This window comes from Styela clava, unplaced genomic scaffold (genome assembly GCF_964204865.1).
Source record: "Styela clava unplaced genomic scaffold, kaStyClav1.hap1.2 HAP1_SCAFFOLD_162, whole genome shotgun sequence".
NCBI lineage: Eukaryota > Metazoa > Chordata > Ascidiacea > Stolidobranchia > Styelidae > Styela > Styela clava.
In genome coordinates, this window is record NW_027556519.1 from 12,501 (window position 1) to 20,000 (window position 7,500).

The 7,500-nt window shown below is 55.3% G+C and overlaps 1 pseudogene; it reads left to right on the forward strand.

Annotated features, from left to right (window-relative positions):
- Nucleotides 1-2,614: 2,614 nt before the first annotated feature.
- Nucleotides 2,615-3,628, forward strand: LOC144418821 (small subunit ribosomal RNA; annotated as a pseudogene).
- The last annotated feature ends 3,872 nt before the right edge of the window (nucleotides 3,629-7,500 follow it).

A 7,500-nucleotide genomic window follows, 5' to 3' on the forward strand; every position in this document is an offset into this window, starting at 1 on the left:
TAATTTCGAATGAGCCAAGAAAGAGCGGTGCGGGGCCGGTCGGAGCGCACCCTTTTCTAGGTGGCTGGCGGGCGAGAGAGTGCTGCGTCGCCGGCATCGGCGTCGAAAGAAGCCGAGCCAAAAAAAGTTAAAGTACAAACGTGCAAGCATACTAACCTAACCCTAGGTAAGGCATGTCAGAGCGAAAGACAGTAATTTCGAATGAGCCATGAAAGAGCGGTGCGGGGCCGGTCGGAGCGCACCCTTTTCTCGGTGGCTGGCGGGCGAGAGAGTGCTGCGTCGCCGGCATCGGCGTCGAAAGAAGCCGAGCCGAAAAAAGTTAAAGTACAAACGTGCAAGCATACTAACCTAACCCTAGGTAAGGCATGTCAGAGCGAAAGACAGTAATTTCGAATGAGCCAAGAAAGAGCGGTGCGGGGCCGGTCGGAGCGCACCCTTTTCTAGGTGGCTGGCGGGCGAGAGAGTGCTGCGTCGCCGGCATCGGCGTCGAAAGAAGCCGAGCCAAAAAAAGTTAAAGTACAAACGTGCAAGCATACTAACCTAACCCTAGGTAAGGCATGTCAGAGCGAAAGACAGTAATTTCGAATGAGCCAAGAAAGAGCGGTGCGGGGCCGGTCGGAGCGCACCCTTTTCTAGGTGGCTGGCGGGCGAGAGAGTGCTGCGTCGCCGGCATCGGCGTCGAAAGAAGCCGAGCCAAAAAAAGTTAAAGTACAAACGTGCAAGCATACTAACCTAACCCTAGGTAAGGCATGTCAGAGCGAAAGACAGTAATTTCGAATGAGCCATGAAAGAGCGGTGCGGGGCCGGTCGGAGCGCACCCTTTTCTCGGTGGCTGGCGGGCGAGAGAGTGCTGCGTCGCCGGCATCGGCGTCGAAAGAAGCCGAGCCAAAAAAAGTTAAAGTACAAACGTGCAAGCATACTAACCTAACCCTAGGTAAGGCATGTCAGAGCGAAAGACAGTAATTTCGAATGAGCCATGAAAGAGCGGTGCGGGGCCGGTCGGAGCGCACCCTTTTCTCGGTGGCTGGCGGGCGAGAGAGTGCTGCGTCGCCGGCATCGGCGTCGAAAGAGGCCGAGCCGAAAAAAGTTAATGTACAAACGTGCAAGCATACTAACCTAACCCTAGGTAAGGCATGTCAGAGCGAAAGACAGTAATTTCGAATGAGCCAAGAAAGAGCGGTGCGGGGCCGGTCGGAGCGCACCCTTTTCTCGGTGGCTGGCGGGCGAGAGAGTGCTGCGTCGCCGGCATCGGCGTCGAAAGAAGCCGAGCCGAAAAAAGTTAAAGTACAAACGTGCAAGCATACTAACCTAACCCTAGGTAAGGCATGTCAGAGCGAAAGACAGTAATTTCGAATGAGCCAAGAAAGAGCGGTGCGGGGCCGGTCGGAGCGCACCCTTTTCTAGGTGGCTGGCGGGCGAGAGAGTGCTGCGTCGCCGGCATCGGCGTCGAAAGAAGCCGAGCCAAAAAAAGTTAAAGTACAAACGTGCAAGCATACTAACCTAACCCTAGGTAAGGCATGTCAGAGCGAAAGACAGTAATTTCGAATGAGCCATGAAAGAGCGGTGCGGGGCCGGTCGGAGCGCACCCTTTTCTCGGTGGCTGGCGGGCGAGAGAGTGCTGCGTCGCCGGCATCGGCGTCGAAAGAAGCCGAGCCGAAAAAAGTTAATGTACAAACGTGCAAGCATACTAACCTAACCCTAGGTAAGGCATGTCAGAGCGAAAGACAGTAATTTCGAATGAGCCAAGAAAGAGCGGTGCGGGGCCGGTCGGAGCGCACCCTTTTCTCGGTGGCTGGCGGGCGAGAGAGTGCTGCGTCGCCGGCATCGGCGTCGAAAGAAGCCGAGCCGAAAAAAGTTAATGTACAAACGTGCAAGCATACTAACCTAACCCTAGGTAAGGCATGTCAGAGCGAAAGACAGTAAACTCGAATGAGCCATGAAAGAGCGGTGCGGGGCCGGTCGGAGCGCACCCTTTTCTCGGTGGCTGGCGGGCGAGAGAGTGCTGCGTCGCCGGCATCGGCGTCGAAAGAAGCCGAGCCGAAAAAAGTTAAAGTACAAACGTGCAAGCATACTAACCTAACCCTAGGTAAGGCATGTCAGAGCGAAAGACAGTAATTTCGAATGAGCCAAGAAAGAGCGGTGCGGGGCCGGTCGGAGCGCACCCTTTTCTCGGTGGCTGGCGGGCGAGAGAGTGCTGCGTCGCCGGCATCGGCGTCGAAAGAAGCCGAGCCGAAAAAAGTTAAAGTACAAACGCGATGCTAATGAGCGAGCCGTTGTCTCGACTAATGTGTAGGGGGCGTTCGATCGAGCGTCTGGCTTGAGCGCTTGTCGGCCTAGCAGAACGGTCGCATTGTTATGCCCGGGTTTTAGGCACCGCTGCAGGCGGCCGGCAGAGCTCTTGTTTGTGCGAAACTGAATGGATCGAGCCCGAGAGAGGGCGAGCAAAGAAAAAACGCAAATCGCTCCGCCTGGCACTGCCGGCGAGAGCGTGGACGTCGCGGCCAGCGACTGTCGAAGCCGAGTACGGCCGCAGGCGATCGCCTCGGTCTTAAACGAATGCGACGAGCACGCGCCGGGCGGCCCAGCAAGGGCCGAGCGCAGCTGTCGCAGCTATCTGGTTGATCCTGCCAGTAGTGATATGCTTGTCTCAAAGATTAAGCCATGCAGGTGCAAGTACGAGTTCTCGTAAAGCGAAACTGCGAATGGCTCATTAAATCAGTCTTGGTTTATTTGGTCTCGTAAGCGAAGTGGATAACTGTGGTAATTCTAGAGCTAATACATGCATTAAGCGCCGACTTCGGGAGGCGCGCTTTTATCAGATCAAAACCGACCGGGTTCGTCCTGTGACGTTTGATGACTCTGGATAACCACGCGGATCGTACGGTCTCTGCACCGACGACGTATCATTCAAGTGTCTGCCCTATCAACTGTCGAAGGTACGCTACGTGCCTACCTTTGTGATAACGGGTAACGGGGAATCAGGGTTCGATTCCGGAGAGGGAGCCTGAGAAACGGCTACCACATCCAAGGAAGGCAGCAGGCGCGCAAATTACCCATTCCCGACACGGGGAGGTAGTGACGAAAAATAACAATACAGGACTCTAACGAGGCCCTGTAATTGGAATGAGTACATCCTAAAACTCTTAACGAGTATCCATTGGAGGGCAAGTCTGGTGCCAGCAGCCGCGGTAATTCCAGCTCCAACAGTGTATGCTAAAGTTGTTGCGGTTGAAAAGCTCGTAGTTGGATTTTGGGCGAGCGCCGCCGGTCCGTCGCAAGGCGTGTCACTGGTTGCGTTCGCCTCACCTTCGGTTCTCCGTCGGTGCTCTTGACTGAGTGTCGGCGGTGGCCGATAAGTTTACTTTGAAAAAATTAGAGTGTTCAAAGCAGGCTGTTCGCCTGCATAGTGTTGCATGGAATAATGGAATAGGACCTCGGTTCTATTTTGTTGGTTTTCGGAGCACGAGGTAATGATTAAGAGGGACAGACGGGGGCGTCCGTACTCTGCCGTTAGAGGTGAAATTCTTGGATCGGCGTAGTAATTCTGCTCAGTACGAGAGGAACCGCAGATTCAGACATTTGGTTCATGTGCTTGGCTGATAAGCCAATGGTGCGAAGCTACCATCTGGGGGATTATGACTGAACGCCTCTGAAGTCAGAATCCCGCCTAAGTAGCGACGATAATCTGGTGCCTTGCCGCCGGCGAGGCGAAGTTAAGCGGCCGTTTGGCCGCCGGCGAAGCCGAGTGTTTCGACCCTTTGGCGCGAGCGAACGACTTGCGCCTAAGTCGAGGCGAGCAACCTGCGCGAAGGCGAGGTGCTAAATCATTTGCAGACGACCTAGTTGAAGATCGGGGTGTCGTACCCACTAGAGCAGTTTCTCACTGCGATGTGTTGAAAGTCATCCTCCAGATCTACGATTTGTCCTTTTGGGACTTGCTTTTTTTTTCGACTCCGTCCGCCCGTGGTGTCGGACTTGTCTTTTTTTTTTCCCGCGCCGGACTTGTCTTTTTTTTTTTTTTTGCCGGGCAGGGCACGTCGGACTTATCTTCACCACGCCGAACGGGGACGACGGTCGCTTGAGCAAGGTTTGATGAGAAGCCGTCACTCATCCGCGATACGACATTTCGCAATACGACAAGGGGGCGTCGTCGCCCTCCATTGGCTCGCGCCCCGTTTCAAAATCTTCCACGTGATTACCGCTCGCTCGCTTGGCTGGATTCGCGCCGATTGTTGACACGTGATTGGCCGTTACTCACTCATCCGCGACGAAGCCCACGTGTCATTTCGCAATACGAAAAGGGGGCGTCGTCGCCCTCCATTGGCTCGCGCCCCGTTTCAAAATCTTCCACGTGATTACCGCTCGCTCGCTTGGCTGGATTCGCGCCGATTGTTGACACGTGATTGGCCGTTACTCACTCATCCGCGACGAAGCCCACGTGTCATTTCGCAATACGAAAAGGGGGCGTCGCCGCCGCCCATTGGATCGCACAATTTCGCAATACGACCAGGTCCAAACTAACCAAACCAAAAAAGTTCAAGAGACCGCACGTGCAAGCATACTAACCTAACCCTAGGTAAGGCATGTCAGAGCGAAAGACAGTAAACTCGAATGAGCCATGAAAGAGCGGTGCGGGGCCGGTCGGAGCGCACCCTTTTCTCGGTGGCTGGCGGGCGAGAGAGTGCTGCGTCGCCGGCATCGGCGTCGAAAGAAGCCGAGCCGAAAAAAGTTAAAGTACAAACGTGCAAGCATACTAACCTAACCCTAGGTAAGGCATGTCAGAGCGAAAGACAGTAATTTCGAATGAGCCAAGAAAGAGCGGTGCGGGGCCGGTCGGAGCGCACCCTTTTCTAGGTGGCTGGCGGGCGAGAGAGTGCTGCGTCGCCGGCATCGGCGTCGAAAGAAGCCGAGCCAAAAAAAGTTAAAGTACAAACGTGCAAGCATACTAACCTAACCCTAGGTAAGGCATGTCAGAGCGAAAGACAGTAATTTCGAATGAGCCAAGAAAGAGCGGTGCGGGGCCGGTCGGAGCGCACCCTTTTCTCGGTGGCTGGCGGGCGAGAGAGTGCTGCGTCGCCGGCATCGGCGTCGAAAGAAGCCGAGCCGAAAAAAGTTAAAGTACAAACGTGCAAGCATACTAACCTAACCCTAGGTAAGGCATGTCAGAGCGAAAGACAGTAATTTCGAATGAGCCAAGAAAGAGCGGTGCGGGGCCGGTCGGAGCGCACCCTTTTCTCGGTGGCTGGCGGGCGAGAGAGTGCTGCGTCGCCGGCATCGGCGTCGAAAGAAGCCGAGCCGAAAAAAGTTAAAGTACAAACGTGCAAGCATACTAACCTAACCCTAGGTAAGGCATGTCAGAGCGAAAGACAGTAATTTCGAATGAGCCAAGAAAGAGCGGTGCGGGGCCGGTCGGAGCGCACCCTTTTCTAGGTGGCTGGCGGGCGAGAGAGTGCTGCGTCGCCGGCATCGGCGTCGAAAGAAGCCGAGCCAAAAAAAGTTAAAGTACAAACGTGCAAGCATACTAACCTAACCCTAGGTAAGGCATGTCAGAGCGAAAGACAGTAATTTCGAATGAGCCAAGAAAGAGCGGTGCGGGGCCGGTCGGAGCGCACCCTTTTCTAGGTGGCTGGCGGGCGAGAGAGTGCTGCGTCGCCGGCATCGGCGTCGAAAGAAGCCGAGCCAAAAAAAGTTAAAGTACAAACGTGCAAGCATACTAACCTAACCCTAGGTAAGGCATGTCAGAGCGAAAGACAGTAATTTCGAATGAGCCATGAAAGAGCGGTGCGGGGCCGGTCGGAGCGCACCCTTTTCTCGGTGGCTGGCGGGCGAGAGAGTGCTGCGTCGCCGGCATCGGCGTCGAAAGAAGCCGAGCCAAAAAAAGTTAAAGTACAAACGTGCAAGCATACTAACCTAACCCTAGGTAAGGCATGTCAGAGCGAAAGACAGTAATTTCGAATGAGCCATGAAAGAGCGGTGCGGGGCCGGTCGGAGCGCACCCTTTTCTCGGTGGCTGGCGGGCGAGAGAGTGCTGCGTCGCCGGCATCGGCGTCGAAAGAGGCCGAGCCGAAAAAAGTTAATGTACAAACGTGCAAGCATACTAACCTAACCCTAGGTAAGGCATGTCAGAGCGAAAGACAGTAATTTCGAATGAGCCAAGAAAGAGCGGTGCGGGGCCGGTCGGAGCGCACCCTTTTCTCGGTGGCTGGCGGGCGAGAGAGTGCTGCGTCGCCGGCATCGGCGTCGAAAGAAGCCGAGCCGAAAAAAGTTAAAGTACAAACGTGCAAGCATACTAACCTAACCCTAGGTAAGGCATGTCAGAGCGAAAGACAGTAATTTCGAATGAGCCAAGAAAGAGCGGTGCGGGGCCGGTCGGAGCGCACCCTTTTCTAGGTGGCTGGCGGGCGAGAGAGTGCTGCGTCGCCGGCATCGGCGTCGAAAGAAGCCGAGCCAAAAAAAGTTAAAGTACAAACGTGCAAGCATACTAACCTAACCCTAGGTAAGGCATGTCAGAGCGAAAGACAGTAATTTCGAATGAGCCATGAAAGAGCGGTGCGGGGCCGGTCGGAGCGCACCCTTTTCTCGGTGGCTGGCGGGCGAGAGAGTGCTGCGTCGCCGGCATCGGCGTCGAAAGAAGCCGAGCCGAAAAAAGTTAATGTACAAACGTGCAAGCATACTAACCTAACCCTAGGTAAGGCATGTCAGAGCGAAAGACAGTAATTTCGAATGAGCCAAGAAAGAGCGGTGCGGGGCCGGTCGGAGCGCACCCTTTTCTCGGTGGCTGGCGGGCGAGAGAGTGCTGCGTCGCCGGCATCGGCGTCGAAAGAAGCCGAGCCGAAAAAAGTTAATGTACAAACGTGCAAGCATACTAACCTAACCCTAGGTAAGGCATGTCAGAGCGAAAGACAGTAAACTCGAATGAGCCATGAAAGAGCGGTGCGGGGCCGGTCGGAGCGCAACCTTTTCTCGGTGGCTGGCGGGCGAGAGAGTGCTGCGTCGCCGGCATCGGCGTCGAAAGAAGCCGAGCCGAAAAAAGTTAAAGTACAAACGTGCAAGCATACTAACCTAACCCTAGGTAAGGCATGTCAGAGCGAAAGACAGTAATTTCGAATGAGCCAAGAAAGAGCGGTGCGGGGCCGGTCGGAGCGCACCCTTTTCTCGGTGGCTGGCGGGCGAGAGAGTGCTGCGTCGCCGGCATCGGCGTCGAAAGAAGCCGAGCCGAAAAAAGTTAAAGTACAAACGCGATGCTAATGAGCGAGCCGTTGTCTCGACTAATGTGTAGGGGGCGTTCGATCGAGCGTCTGGCTTGAGCGCTTGTCGGCCTAGCAGAACGGTCGCATTGTTATGCCCGGGTTTTAGGCACCGCTGCAGGCGGCCGGCAGAGCTCTTGTTTGTGCGAAACTGAATGGATCGAGCCCGAGAGAGGGCGAGCAAAGAAAAAACGCAAATCGCTCCGCCTGGCACTGCCGGCGAGAGCGTGGACGTCGCGGCCAGCGACTGTCG